This window comes from Odocoileus virginianus, chromosome 25 (genome assembly GCF_023699985.2).
Source record: "Odocoileus virginianus isolate 20LAN1187 ecotype Illinois chromosome 25, Ovbor_1.2, whole genome shotgun sequence".
Classification (NCBI taxonomy): Eukaryota; Metazoa; Chordata; class Mammalia; order Artiodactyla; family Cervidae; genus Odocoileus; species Odocoileus virginianus.
In genome coordinates, this window is record NC_069698.1 from 41638983 (window position 1) to 41655050 (window position 16068).

A 16068-nucleotide genomic window follows, 5' to 3' on the forward strand; every position below is an offset into this window, starting at 1 on the left:
GGGAAACTGAGGCCCAGGGCCCGGAGCCTTCTCACCTGGGCCACGCCTCCCTGCTCAGCCTCATAGAAGGCAGACACACACCGGGTACCGGGACTAAGACGCCCTCGCAAAGGCCTAGGAGGCGGAAGGGACGCTGAGGATATTAATAAATATGGACGGGCAGGCCCCAGAGGCAGTCGGCCCAGTCCAGGCTGGGAAGGGAAGCCTGGCCTGGCCCTCCCCATGGGACCACCAGCACCCTCAGTCTGTCTCCGTTCCGCTCCCGGGGGCCAGGATCCGGCAGCTGGCCGTGTGTCCGCCCTTTTGCCCTTCAGGCTCAGGGTGCCCCTGGGGGTGGCAAGGCTTGCCCTCGACCCCTCTGGTTCCAGTGGACTCGTCTCACCAAGGTCTCCTTTGCGGCCAGGTTCTCCCCACTGCCCCCATGGAGCCTTGGGGGCCGGGCTCCCCTCTTTGGCTCTTCTCTCCAGGATGGCCTGAGGCTTCTTTGGGTCCAGTGGGACCTGGGGGTCCCATACGTCCAGGACTCCTAGAAATTGCCCATGGGACCAGGAAGTCCAGGAGGACCCATGGGTCCTGGGGGGCCTGGGGACCCAGCCGGTCCTGGGGGCCAGTGGCTGCTGGTCTCAGTGAAAGGGTTGGACAGAACGGGTACTCCGGCTGGGAGATCCAGGTGCAGGGTGGTCCAACAGGGTCTGGGGGGCCAGGGGGGCCAAGAGGGCCTAGGGGCCCTGGAAGTCTCCTCTTTCCAGGGGTACCCACAGCTCCGGCCTGACCAGGGCTCCCTGGTGAGGAGGGGGTTGGGAGGACCTGCTGGACCTCTCATTCCCATTGGGCCCCCGCTGCCAGGGTCTCCCTCGGGGGCAGTGGGCCCAGGAAGCCCCCAGGCACCAACTCCATCCTCTCAAGGGAGCCGAGGAGGCCTCTGGTTTTCTCTGGCTTCCGGCAGCCCCCAAAGGCTGCCATCCCTAGGGCTGCCCTGGGCAGCTGGGGAGCCCCAAGGCGGGGCAGGGTCTTGGCCTCCAGCACCTTCAGGCGCTCCGTCAGTTCCGACACTTCGCGGCAGTTGGGACAACCAGAGAAGCCTGTGGGCCCGAGGGGCTATCCGCCAGGTGGCGCTGCCCGATCACCCGGGCGCCAGGAACCCTGAGGAGTCTGCCACTTCTTGCAGCTCGGCGGCGAGGGCTCGGAGGCCGCATCTCCACTGGCAGGCGGTCACCGTCTGGTACATCACCTTGTATGTGGGTCTCACCCCCGTCTTGTAGCTCTCACTCAGTCGTGTCCAACTCCCGTGACCCCATGGACTGTAGCACGCAAGACTCCTCTGTCCATGGATTCTCCAGGCAATAATGCTGGAGTGGGTAGCCATTCCCTTCTGCAGGGAATCCTCCCTATCCAGGGATCAAACCGGGTCTGCTCTATCACAGGCAGACTCTTTACTAACTGAGACACCATGGAAGCCCCTGTCGCTGTTCCCAGGGCCGCTCATCGGCCAGGGGCAATTCTGCAGCACCCCCTGCAGGTCGGTGCCGTTCTGCACGTGGCAGGAGAGGGTGCGGGTCACCGCCTAGGAGCACCAGTTTGTTCCTGCGCGCAGAGAACCTAGCTCCTCCCGCCATCCCCCACCCCGACGCTCCAAGAGGTCCTGCTTCGCAGGTGGCCGGAGCCCGCAGCAAAGCATAGCCCAGGCCTACGGGCGCCCATGCTGCTCCCGGAGCCCTCCCACGCGGGCCCCTCGCAATAGCTCCCAGCCTGGCATGCCGGCTCGCCTGCCTGCCCACGCAGCCAGCCGCCCCAGATGTTCAGATCCTGGTTCCCAGCACAGCAGTGAGCGGGCTCTAGTTTGTTATATAACTTCACTATGATTGAATTTATCACAGACAAATCCATGAAGCATAGGATTTTTAGAAAGTTCAAAGTATGAGTGATCATAGAGCATTTGATGCTTTCGAATTGTAGTGCTGGAGAAGACTCTTGAGAGTCCCTTGGACTTCAAGGAGATCAAATCAGTCAATCCTAAAGGAAATCAACTATGAATATTCATTGGAAGGGCTGATGCTGAAGCTCCAATCATTTAACCACCTTTTGCAAAGAGCTGACTCATTGGAAAAGACCCTGATGCTGGGAAAGGTTGAAGGCACAAGGTGAAGGAGGTGGCAGAGGATGAGATTGGTTGCATGGCATCACCAACTCAATGGACATGAACTTGAGCAAACTCTGGGAGAGAGCGGAGGACAGAGGCGCCTGGCGTGCTGCAGTCCATGGGATCACAGAGTCCGACGTGACTCAGCAACTGAACAGTAGCAACAACATAGAGCCTTAATATCACTTAATATCACCTGTGAGCCTCCTGTTTCAGAAATGCTCTGATTTTTGTGTACTCTGTTTCTCCCTTCTCACAGTTTGTATCAGTCCAGCACAAGCCATCATCTGCTTGAAGGACAAAAGAGCAGGATGAAGAAATCCTGAGTACAGAATCTAAAATGAATGAATGAGTTACCTATAATTTAAAATTTTGTTCATTTTCTTTGGGTTCCTGTTAAAATACTGGCTGGTGTTAGGTAATAATGTAACATGAAATATGTAGTGAAGAATATGTTCTCATTGCCTAATATACGTTCTTAGAATCCTAGGCTGAAAGACAGTGATATAAATCATATATATGTATATATATACACCCCTTTCCTTTCCATATGACAGTAGACAGATTTCAATCTAGCAAAAGAGGATATCTCCCACTTTTATTGTTTAGCTTACAACAATGAAACTTAGAAATTTATCAAAGGAAGGAAATACAATCTGAAAATGTGTGATGAAGTGAGAGAGACTGGTTCAAATTTTAATTAAAATAGGATTGATATAACTCTAGCAACAGTGTATCAGTCATCAGATAAGATTGTTGCTTTAAATCAGAAGCATGAGTATGAGGGAGAGCTGTCTAACAAATGTGTGTCTGTCAATCTTAATGCTTTATGATTGCTACAAATACATAATTAAGTGAAGAACTGCTAGTTTTCAGTTGTGGTTAGTAGATAGATCATAAAATTAAAAGTATGGAAGCAACTTGACAAAGTCTGGAAGAGAAGAATTCCATATTAAAGAGGTCTCATACTGAAAAAGGTAAGATTAAACTTTTAGAATTTTCCCACTTATAAGATATATAATTTTGAGAAATTCAGTTAATTTATCTAAGTCTCAGATTCTTTCTTTGTAGAAATATTATCAAACCTATAGATTTGTAAAAATTAAATATGTCTCATATATAAAACAGAACTTGACTTGCAAGAAGTAAACCTCAATGAATTATGTTTGCATAATAGTATATGTATTTATATGTATATCTATGTATATTTTTAAATGCCTTCATATGACTAGATGGATATTCAAAATAGGTTGAGGTTTTCTCATTCAATATCCATTGCCAAATCATATCCTACAAAATAGCTTACTCCATTAAAAGGACACATGCACAACTCAAAATAAGAGAGTTGTTTCTCAAGTAGCATGCTAAGTGTATGTAGGAAAATTATCACCCACACTAGATTCTATCTTACAAATTTCAGAAAACCAGTTAAGATCAAAAAGTAAGTTGGCAAAAGGAATTGAACTTACCAGGTCAACACATTGTGAATCTAATCTTTTACATTTTGTATCTACTTTGCTGCATGTTTTTTTTGGATTATACATTTGTATGTTCCTAGGTCACTACAAAATAGAGAAGTGCCTGCTAAACTACATTAAATTGCTCTCAATATAGCTTTAAAATACACTGTAATATTGCCTTAATCAGACTGTCTCAATAACCTTAGCAGCTCACTGTAGAGCTGCTGGATAAAAGAATCTTAGACAACTGCTTCAAAATTTAGTTGATTTCAGACTGTGCACACCTAGGTGACTGATCATTTTATAGAAATGGTGTCTATAAATTTGGAAACTCACAGACTCACCAGGCCTGTAAATTACTTATGTGATTAAAATAAGTAGCTGCTTTCTTTAATGTGCAATTTTATGAGGAAGTAACTATTAATACTATATTAATGCAGATCTGTGTAAGAAATGTTTAATGTCACTGTGAGCAAACCTTGTCTTATTTTTTTTAATAGAAGAGTTGCACCAGGTCTTAAACAGCAAACCAAATTAAAAATTTCCTCTAATATCACATTTCACATAATAAAATGAGACATGCACATGACTTTTATTATGGGAAACAGTGGCTGACTTTATTTTTTTGGGGCTCCAAAGTCACTGCAGATAGTGATTGAAGCCATGAAATTAAAAGATGCTTACTCCTTGGAAGGAAAGTTATGACTAACCTAGACAGCATATTAAAAAGCAGAGACATTACTTTGTCAACAAAGGTTCATCTAGTCAAGGCTATGGTTTTTCCAATAGTTATGGATATGAGAGTTGGACTATAAAGAAAGCTGAGCACCGAAGAATTGATGCTTTTCAACTGTGGTGTTGGAGGAGCCTCTTCAGAGTTCCTTGGACTGCAAGGAGATCCTACCAGTCCATCCTAAAGGAAATCAGTCCTGGGTGTTCATTGGAAGGACTGATGTTGAAGCTGAAACTCCAGTACTTTGGCTAACTGATGCGAAGATCTGACTCATTGGAAGAGACCCTGATGCTGGGAAAGATTGAGGGCAGGAGGAGAAGGGGACGATAGAGGATGAGATGGCTGGATGGCATCACCGACTCAATGGACATGAGTTTGGGTAGACTCCAACAGTTGATAATGGACAGGGAGGCCTGGCGTGTTGTGGTTCATGGGGTCGCAAAGAGTCAGACACAACTGAACGACTGAACTGAACTGAGGAGATAAATTATTTTCTTCTGCACAGTGATATGCTTTTAGAATAAATAGCAATAATAATAATAAATAAATAGCAATAAATAATAAATAGCAATCAGTTTCACATTCTACAGTTTTCTTCTGTTGTATACTAGTGGTTTTCAGCTCTGGTGAGGCAACGTCCTACCTAATAACAATCAGCAAAGTATAAATTAAAAGAACACTGTACCATCAAAGTGCTTCCCAGGTAGCTCAGTAGTAAATAATCCACTTGCTAATGCAGGAGACAACAGGAGATGCAGGTTCAGTTCCTGGGCTGGGAAGATCCCCTGGAGGAGGAAATGGTAATCCACACCAGTATTGTTGTCTGGGAACTCCCATCATCAGAGGATCCTGGCCAGCTACAGTCTATAGGGTCACAAAAGAGTCAGACATGATTTATTGACTGAGCATACACACACATACCATCAAAAATTGAGAATACCAAGTGTTCCTGAGAAAGTATTGATATAGACATTTAATAATTTTCCCCTTAATATTTTTCTGAGATTGTTTTCATAGGAAGCATTCTCAAGTTTCTAAGCACTGGAATTCTAGCATTTGGTAGCAGAAGAAAAAAACAAAAAACAAAACAGGTTTTGGAAGCTTCAGCTTACAATATTGCAAAAGAAAACTACAGACAGAATTAACAAGTAAGATGTGGAACAATGTCAATTTTTCATTGCACCACTTGCAAACTCATAAATTTATTAATAATTTATTGACAGATAAAACATTTATGTCTTTTTTTTCAGATTTTGTGTTCTGTCTAAATCATAATAGGCATTACTGATGTTCAGGATCTAGGTAAAAATATTTGTCATATACCCTTTTATGGCTATAGAATATGCAACATTTTCTAAGCATCCACTAAAGACAAATGCTATAATTCTCAGTGTTACTAAAGTAGCAAGTGCTTATGTTTTTATACTTTAATTTCTTTAAAGGCTACCAGCTATTGAAAATAGGACTCAGTTTCAGTATGGTAAAATTTGAAGACTTAATTTCAGCAATTGGATTTTAAAACTATTAATAAGCCATACATGAACATGATAAATTATTGCCAAGAGGTTAACATATTCCTTTTGCTGGTTAAAATAAAATCCATTCATGCAGTTATATAAAATAGTTATTCTGAAGTCACTATCCCAGTGATCTTATCATTAACTTGCCCAACTATTACTGAATTTTCCCATAATGTTAATTAGGAACTTAGTCTTTCTAGCAGAGCTAGAAATTTTATAATGTAGGACCATTGTGGTTCTTCACGTCATGGATGATATGTCTCTTTCCCTAAGGGAATGTTGGGAGATATTCATGGAGGGGATGCCATTATCCATCATCTATGAGTTAGACAAATTGCCTTGGAACCATGGAAAAACCCAAATTCTACAAATTAAAAACAAACCTTTTAAAATTATTATAATTTATATATGACATATAATATTATTATGCTCTGCAAAAGTTGGATTTTTAGTACAGTGTCAGTTTTATTAATAAATCTGGTTACCCAGAAACACAGCAAAATCTTGGTAAAATAATCCAAGGACAGAGACTACTAAAGGGAAGACATTTTTAACTGAGTAGGGTAAAGTAGAAATTACCACTTTTGCAAACTAGAGGTAGTAATTGATGATCATTTTAAAGAATATTTTCAACTCCAGCTGTCTCATTGAAATACCTCTCATACCAGGAACTGTCATCTCTACTGGAGATTTCCTCCTCAATACAACTGACAATAAGAGCAAATTTAATAATGAGACATTTAATATTTATCTGTATGTTAAACACAGAAATAATGAATTAACATTGTATCTTTGTGGGTTTTTTTATGCAGTATGACAGTAGCAATAACTTGGCAATGTCTATCAATTTCAGTGAGGTAGTAGTATTTATTATTCATCTGAACTAGGAGTTGAGAACAAAAATTCCAGCTCAGTGAAGTAACTAGCATTTCCCAAGATACTTGCTTTTAGGCATAACTTGACAGTGATCATCAGGTGATTTTCTTCAAGGGAGTAGACGGGATTAGCAGTCTTGCCCAATTCCTACACTCAAGTAGGGAGACTTTCATGCTGAAAAGTCAGCTTTGTGCTCTGACTAGTGAATGAAGTAAATAAGATCTATACATAATCTATGGGAGGTGAGAGGAAAGTGAGAAAGAAAAGAAATTAGTCTCCTATCTGGAGAAGGAAATGACAACCCACTCCAACACTCATGCCTGGAGAATCCCATGGATAGAGGAGCCAGGTGGGCTACAGTCCAGGGGTGGCAAAGAGTCGGACAGGACTGAGCGACTTCACTTTCACTTATTGATAGGCAGGAATGTTGCCCCACTGGAGGCTGTGTTAACCACATGGTACAAAACAGAACTTATTAACAGCAGGTTTGAATAATATAGGAAAGAATTTGTTTAAAATTTAATTTTACTGGTCAGCAGGAAGAGATTAAATTTGAGGGTCGACCAACTGCTAACATGGTGTTCTTATCTGTCATCACCGCCAGAGTGAATTTCAAGACGTGGGTTACTGGTTATGTTTCTAATGATTAAAATAAATTAATATTGCAAAATTGGTTAATAGGTGCCACTGAAATTTTCTAATATTTAGAGCATAGATCAAAGATGGTAGATCTTGGCACTTGACAACCAATTAATAGATAATAAGGCTTTTCCAATGAAGATTTAGTGATGTTTTTAGTTGAAAGTCCTTAAGAATCAGATTCCCAGACATTTACCATGACATTGTTCAAGTCAACCTGTGAAAAGAATTCTGTTGACTCATTCTGGTACTTTGGAGGTATAGTGGCAATGCTTATCAAACCAAGATGAGAGTGGAATGCTGTAAACAGAAACCAAAGTGACATGTTTACAGTAGTGAATAGAGATAGCTTTCCTGATAGGGACATGGAAAGAATGATGTGAATTTCATTGGTATTTAGGTATTAGGTATTTAGGATCTAATTTAGGTAAATTGGATGAGAGTTTATAATGGACTCTATAAAAAAAGAAAAAATATAAAATGAATCATGACTATGAATATTCTGACTTGTAGGTATTTACAAGAACAAGACACAATGTGAAAAGACCAGGGGTGGCTATTTTATTTGTTCAGTCTTTTTCCTCCTTTGGGATGGAATTAATGAAATTATGAATTTCAATTTGGGCATGTTGAGCCTGAAATGACTTGGAGATATCCACGTCAACGTCTTATAAAATCTGTTGAATACTCTGACCTGAAGTTCAAAGAAGACAGAAAGGAGAGGAGAATGTGGGTGGCAGAAGTACAGCATGGTGGAAGGGTTTTTTTTGTTTTTTTAATGCAATGAGAAAGGCTCACTTGAGAAGAAGGTAAATATCAAGCAAAAAAATGATTAATTATTAGATGGGAAGACAGGATGTGATGGGAAAAAAAAACGTGTACTCAGAAAATTGTAAGATGCTGATGAAAGAAATTAAAGATGACACCAACAGATGGGAAGATATACTGTGTTCTTGGATTGGAAAAATAAGCATTGTTAAAATGATCATATTACTCAAGGCAATCTATATATTAAATGCAATCACTATCAAATTATCAAAGGCATTTTTCACAGAACTGGAACAAAATTTGTATGAAAACATGAAAAACCCTTAATTGTTCATAACAATCTTGAGAAAGAAGAGTGGAATTGGAGAAATCATGCTTTCTGACTGACCTTTACTGAAAATCTACATTAATCACAATATGGTGCTGGCACAGGAACATATATAGATGGAATAGGATACAGAACCCAGAAATACACCCACATGCTTATGGTCACTAATCTATGACAAAGGAAACACGAATATACAATGGAGAAAGACAGTCTCTTCAGTAAGTGGTGCTGAGAAAACTGGACAGTTTCATGGAAAAGAACAAAATTAGGATACGCTCTAACACTATGTTAAAAAATAAACTCAAAATAGATGAAAAACCTAAATGCAAGATTGGAGGCTTTAAATTCCTAGAGTAAAACAGGTGCTTGTGCACGCACATGTGTGTGTGTGTGTGTGTGTGTGTGTGTGTGTGTGCTGAGTCATGCCCAACTCTTTGTGGCCTCCTGGACTATAGCCTACCAGGCTCCTCTGTCCATGGAATTTTCCATATAAGAATACTGGAGTGGGTTGCCACTTCCTACCCAGGGGATCTCCCCAACTCAGGGATCAAATCCACGTCTCCTGCATCTCCTGCATTGGCAGGGAGTATCTTTACCACTAAGACACCTGGGAAGTCCAAAAACATACATGCTCTTTGATATAAATGCAGCAGTATTTTTTTCAGATTCCTCTCCTGACCTAGGGTAATGGTAATAAAAATAGAAAAATGGGACTTAATAAAGCTTAAAAGCTTTTGCATAGCAAAGAAAACAGTAAACAAAATGAAAAAACAACTTATGGACCAGGAGAAAATATTTGCAAATGATGTTACCAACAAAGGATTAATTCCTCAAGTATAAAAATAGCTCATACAGATCAATATCAAAAAAATAAAAATAAAAACCAATCAAAAGATTGGCAAAATACCTAAATAAAAATTTCACCAAAGACATAAGGATGGCAAACAGATACATGAAAAGATGCTCAATAAAACTAATAATTAGAGCAATGTAAATCAAAACTGGAATGAGGTGTCACCTTTTACAGTCAGAATTTCACCATTCAAATGTCTACAAATGATAAATATTGGAGATGGTGTAGAGAAAAATGAACCCTCCTACAGCATTAGTGGGAATGTAATTCATGAAGCCCCTATGGAATATGATATAGAAATTACTTTTAAAAATTTAAGATAGAACTACCAAATAATCCAAAAATTCTACTCCTTGGCATATATATGAAGAAATATCTAATATAAGAAGTTAAATACACCCCACTGTTCGTAGCAACACTATTTACAAAAGGCAAAACATGGAAACAATCTAAATGTCCATCAAAAGAAGGTTGGATAAAGAAGATGTGGTATATGCATACAGTGTAAAGTTAACTCAGCAAAGAAATGAAATAATGCCATTTGTAGCAACATGAATGGATCTAAAATTATCATATTAAGTGAAATAAGTCAGACAAAAACAAATATCATATAATATCACTTATATGTGGTAATTATAAAAATAATACAAGTGAACTTATTTGCAAGGTCAATAAAGACTCACAAACACAGAAAGCAAACCTGTGGTTACCATATTGGATAGTGGCAGTGGTGTGTAAGATAAATTAGGAGTTTGCAACTAACAAACACATTGTACTATATATAAAATAGATAAACAACAAGGACCTACTATATAGCACAGAGAACTATGTTCATTATCTTTTAATAATCTAAAAATGGAAAAGAATCTGAAAAAGAATAGCTATATAACTGAATCACTTTTTTATACATATGAAACTAACACAACATTATAAATTAACTACACTTCAACTTAGTTAAAAAAAATAAATAAAAAGGATGAAAAAGCTGGTTTTGATGGAACCAGTATACAACAGCTTTAAAAGCAGGCATTGAATTTGGATTAGTTATGATTGTTAGTCAATTTAAGCCATCTTGATTTCTTGAGCACAGGGACTTGATGTTCAAGTTGAACCCAATGGAAAATTAGTGTAGTAGAAATTGGAAAAAAAATTGAAAACATGAAAGTTGGGAGTTATGTAGAACATCTAGATGTCTATTATAGAATTTCATGTAAAAAGTAACAAAGTCATGAAATAGAATGGAAAAGGGTAGGCAGGAGATAGATAGCAACAGTTGTAACCAGACATGGAACAAATGGACTGGTTCCAAATTGAAAAAGGAGTACATCAAGGCTGTATATTGTCACCCTGTTTATTTAACTTAAATGCAGAGTGCTGCTGCTGCTGCTGCTGCTGCTGCTGCTAGTCGCTTCAGTCGTGTCCGACTCTGTGCGACCCCATAGACGGCAGCCCACCAGGCTCCCCCGTCCCTGGGATTCTCCAGGCAAGAACACTGGAGTGGGTTGCCATTTCCTTCTCCAATGCGTGAAAGTGAAAAGTGAAAGTGAAGTCGCTCAGTCGTGTCTGACCCTTAGCGACCCCATGGACTGCAGCCCACCAGGCTCCTCTGTCCATGGGATTTTCCAGGCAAGAGCACTGGAGTGGGTTGCCATTGCCTTCTCTGTATATGCAGAGTACATCATGAAAAATACCAGGCTTGATGAAGCACAAGATGGAAACAAGATTGCTGGGAGAAACAACAATAACCTCAGATATGCAGATAACACCAATCTTATGGCAGAAAGTGAAGAGGAACTGAAGAGCCTCTTGATGAAAGTAAAAGAGGAGAGTGAAAAACCTATCTTAAAGCTCAACATTTGGAAAACTAAGATCATGGCATCTGGTCCCAGCAGTTCATGGCAAATAGATGGGGAAACAATGGAAACATTGAGAGACTTTTGTTTCTTGGGCTCTAAAATCACTGCACATGTTGACTTCTGCCATGAAATTAAAAGATGCTTGCTCTTGAAAGAAAAGCTATGACAAACCTAGACAGCATATTAAAAAGCAGAGATACTACTTTGCTGACGAAGGTCTGTATAGTCAAAGCTATAGTTTTTCCAGTTGTCATGTATGGATGTGAGAGTTGAACTATAAAGAAAGCTGAGCACTGAAGAACTGATGCTTTTGAATTGTGGTGTTGGAGAAGACTCTTGAGAGCCCCTTGGACTGCAAGGAGATTCAACCAGTCCATCCTAAAGGAAATTGGTCCCGAGTATTCATTGGGAGGACTAATGCTGAAACTGAAACTCCAATACTTTGACCACCTGATGAGAAGAACTGACTGAAAGATTGAAGGCAGGAGGCGAAGGGGATGACAGATGATGAGATGGCTGGATGGCATCAGCAACTCAATGGACCTGAGCTTGAGTAAGCTCCAGTAGTTGGTGATGGACAGGGAGGCCTGGCATGCTGCAGTCCATGGGGTTGCAAAGAGTCTGACAGGACTGAGCGACTGAACTGAACCGAGGCAGGAGATGATTATCAACTTCATTCTAAAGTATTTTCTGTTGTTTTTGCATAATTCATTTAAAAATTTTCTATTCAGGCTTTTGGAATCAGATATCCTAGGGTTATTGTTTTGTTTTCCTGTTGAGTCTGCCTGCAGAGGGATCCAGATGGGAAGATACTCTCATTAAGAAGCTTGTTGAACCATTTGTCTAACTGGAAGGCTATTTTCTGTGTCTCTAAGTAATGGTAATTACTTTGAACTTTATTTCTGAAAGAAGGAGTGAAAAAATTAATTCTTCTGTCTGAAAGAAGAATATTTGCAGTGGTAGGATAGCTTTGCTTTGCTTCATTTTTGGTCCCTCTCCATCAATTAAGTAACACTAACCAATTAAAAAAATTAAGGGATTTTTCTTACAAAAATGAAAATATTGAGAAAAATAAAGAAAATAATGGAAGTGTTCATCAACATTCCCTCCTTCTACCTAAATGTGTTTTTTTGTTTGCTTTTAATCCATTCAGTTTTTCTCATGCATTATGTATTATAAACAAATTGGAACAGAAAAACAATATTATTTTAAAACAACTTGTATTTTAAAAATTAATCTAAAAACAATTTTTATTCTACTTTGTGCCATGTTGAGCTTTCTTCTTGTTTATCTCTTAAATATTTAGCTTTAGAACTTTCATATAAGAAAATTAGACTACACTATATTACTTGAAATTATACTCACAATTTTCCACAGCTGTGGAAAATTCTTCAAGAGATGTAAATACAATAACACCTTACCTGCCTCCTGAGAAGCCTGTGTGCAGGTCAAGAAGCAACAGTTAGAACCGGACATGGAACAACAGACTGGTTACAAATTGGAAATTAGTACTTCAAGACTGTGTATTGTCTGCTTATTTAACTTATAAGCAGAGTTATTGTTGCTCAGTTGCTCAGTCACATTCAACTCTGTGGCTCCATGGACTGCAGGATGCCAGGCTTCCCTATTCTTCTGTTGACTCAGGTGATAAAGAATATGCCTGAAATTCAGGAGACCTGGGTTCAGTCCCTGAGTTGGAAAGATCCCCTGGAGAAAGAAGTGGAAACCCACCCCAGTATTCTTGCCAGGAGAATCTCATGGACTCAGATCCTGGGGGGCTACAGTTCATGGGGTCTCAGAGACTCAGACACAACTAGCACCTTCACTTTTTCCAAATCAGAATTTGCAAGATTAAATGATAAATTTAAGTTCATTTTTTTCAATCATTTAAATTCATTTAAATTCAAATCATTTAAAGAAAGGAGTCAATTCAGTGAAATATTAAAAACCAATGAATCAAAGAGTGGCATAAAATACTAATTAGATATTTATTAGCTAATAAAGTAAGATGGCAATGGGTAGGTCATCAGATGACAGTATCAGAACCAGAACATTAATGAGAACTGACATTGAAGGATAGAAATGCCAAATACAGCAGCAGCTATGATTGAGTGCATATTCCAAAGACTGATTCCAGTGACAATATCTCCAGAGTTCAAGGAATTTTCCCAGTGCTGACTTAGTATAATTAGAGGAGAAAAATAAGTATCTCTAAAATTATGCTACTCTAGAGATGATTTCCTAGTAAATCAGCTTATATTTAGAAAACAATTAATTTGAGCTTCTTCAGTTTTAGTTATCTGTTGTTTAAAAATGATCATGATTTAGTTTTCTAAACAGAAATTATTAAGATGCATATACTCCATGCATTAGAAGTTCCATGTGCCTCTTCACAGCTTAAAGCAAGAGAAAAATCTAGTATGTTGTTAAGATTAGGTCAAATATGACATGCCAAGAGTAAAACAAATAGCTAATATGATTCCTGTATCTATCAGACAAACACAGAATTGGTAGAATGTATGTATATGTGGTGTGCATAAAGACATTTATTTCAAGGACTGATCTTGGCTTACACAAATGTAGGGTCTGGTTAAAGAAGTCTAAAATCGACAGGGCAGGTTGGCAGGCTATTTACCCTCAGATAAGAGTTTATGTTCAGGTCCGCAGCCGGGATTTCTTCTTCCTCAAGGGAAAGCTATTTTTCTCTTAAGTTCTTTTGACTGATTATACAAAGTCCACTCAAAGTATGGAAGCTAATCTCCTTTAATGGAAATCAACTAATGATAGATATCAATTACATCTACAAAATACCTTCACAGCAACACCTAGGTTAACAACAATTTTGTTAGTGTTGCATAATTGAATGCTTTAGTCCTAGCCAAGTGGACATATAATAATTAAAATTCCCAACACTCATCTGTTTCCAGAAGCATTTCTTCTTAATAGTGAAAACTTTTTAAATCAAACCTTTTCAGGAAGTGTTGTCTAAGTCTTAGCGGTTAGTTCCTCCTCTATGAATAGTCCTTGTGCAAACATAAATATGAAATGAAACAGAGTAAAAGAGAAAAAAAGATTAGACTGCTGCTATTTGACTTCTAGACTTCCTATAAATAAAGACAGTGTTGTACTGGTGAAAGAATATACAACTACATCAGTGCTACTGAATAGAGAGTCCAGAAATAAACCTCTATAAATACAGTCAATTAATCTTTGACAAGAAGCAAAGACAATACAATGGAACAAAGATAATCTTTTTAATAAATAGTGCTGAAACAACTGGGCATCCACCTGCAGAAAAATGAATGACTTTACATGCTTCAAAAAATGAACACATGATCCTAGATATAAATGTAAAAATGCAAAACTGTAAACTCCTAGTAGACAGCACAGGAGAAATTGCAGATGACCTTGAGCATGACAATGTCTTTTTAAATACCAAAGATGGGAACCATGAAATAAATAATTGATAAGCTGAAATTTATTAATATTAAAATTTCTTCTTTGCAAAGCTCAATGTCACAGACTGGGAGAAAAATATTTGCAAGAAGCACACTGATGAAGGACTGTTACCCAAAATAAAGAAACCTTAAAACCCCAAAGTAAGAAAGAAAAAAAAAAAAAAAACTCATTAAAAAATGAACCAAAGACCTTAACAAATATGTAACCAAAAAAAGATATGCAGATGGAAAACAAGCATTTGAAAAGATGTTCCACATCATAAGTTCTCAGGGAAATGAAAATTAAAACCCCAATAAGATACAACTGTGTAACCGATGCTACTGCTAAGTCACTTCAGTCATGTCCGACTCTGTGCGACCCCATAGACGGCAGCCCTCCAGGCTCCGCTGTCCCTGGGATTCTCCAGGCAAGAACAATGGAGTGGGTTGCCATTTCCTTCTCCAGTAGAATAGCACAAATCTGAACATTGACACCATCAGATGTGGGGAGAATAGAGAGCAGGAGACGCTCACACTTATTGCTGGTGGGAAAGTAAAATGGCATGGTCACATTGGAGAATAGTTTGATGCTTTATTACAGAACTAAATGTACCCTTACTGTATGATCTAACAATCATACTCTCTGGTATTTATGTACAATGTTAGAAACTTACATCCCCATATTGATTTTTATAGCAGTTTTATTCATGACTGCCAAAACTTGAAAGCAACTAAGATGTCCTTCAGTTAGGTGAATGGTAAACTCGACTGTGGAATATCCAAACAATGTAACATTATTCACTACAAAAAATAAATAAGCTATCAAGCCATGGAAATAAATATATGAAAGAGCCTTAAATGTGTTAATATGTTGCTGAGTGAAAGAAGCTAATCTGAAATGTCTACATATTGTATGATTCCAACTATGTATCATTCTGGAAAATGAAAAACAAATTATGAACACAATGAAAAGTTCAGTGGTTGCCAAAAGTGATTTTGGCAGGGAGCAGGGAGGAAAGAAGGATAGACAGAACATAAAGCATTTTTGAGAGCAGTGAAAATGCTCTGTATGATACTATAATGATGGATATAAGTCATTATACATTTTTCCAACTCCAAGGGTTGTACCCTAAGGTTAACTGTAGACTGGATGATTATGATTTGTTTGTACAGTTTCATCTTTAAGGCAAATGTACCATTCTGGTGAGTGATTTTTTTTTTCAATTGATAAAAAATTGACATAAACATTATGTAAGTTTAAGATGTACTTCATATTAATTTGGTATATTTACATACTGCAATATAATTTCCACCATAGAGTTAGCTAACATCTCTGTGCAACCCCATAGACAGCAGCCCACCAGGCTTCTCTGTCCTGGGATTCTCCAGGCAAGAACACTGGAGTGGGTTGCCATTTACTTCTCCAATTTAACATCTCTAGCATGTCACATAATTATA

The 16068-nt window shown here is 38.8% G+C and overlaps 1 pseudogene; it reads right to left on the reverse strand.

Annotated features, from left to right (window-relative positions):
• Positions 1 to 240: 240 nt before the first annotated feature.
• On the reverse strand, positions 241 to 1678 carry LOC110142971 (EMI domain-containing protein 1 pseudogene; annotated as a pseudogene).
• Positions 1679 to 16068: the final 14390 nt, after the last annotated feature.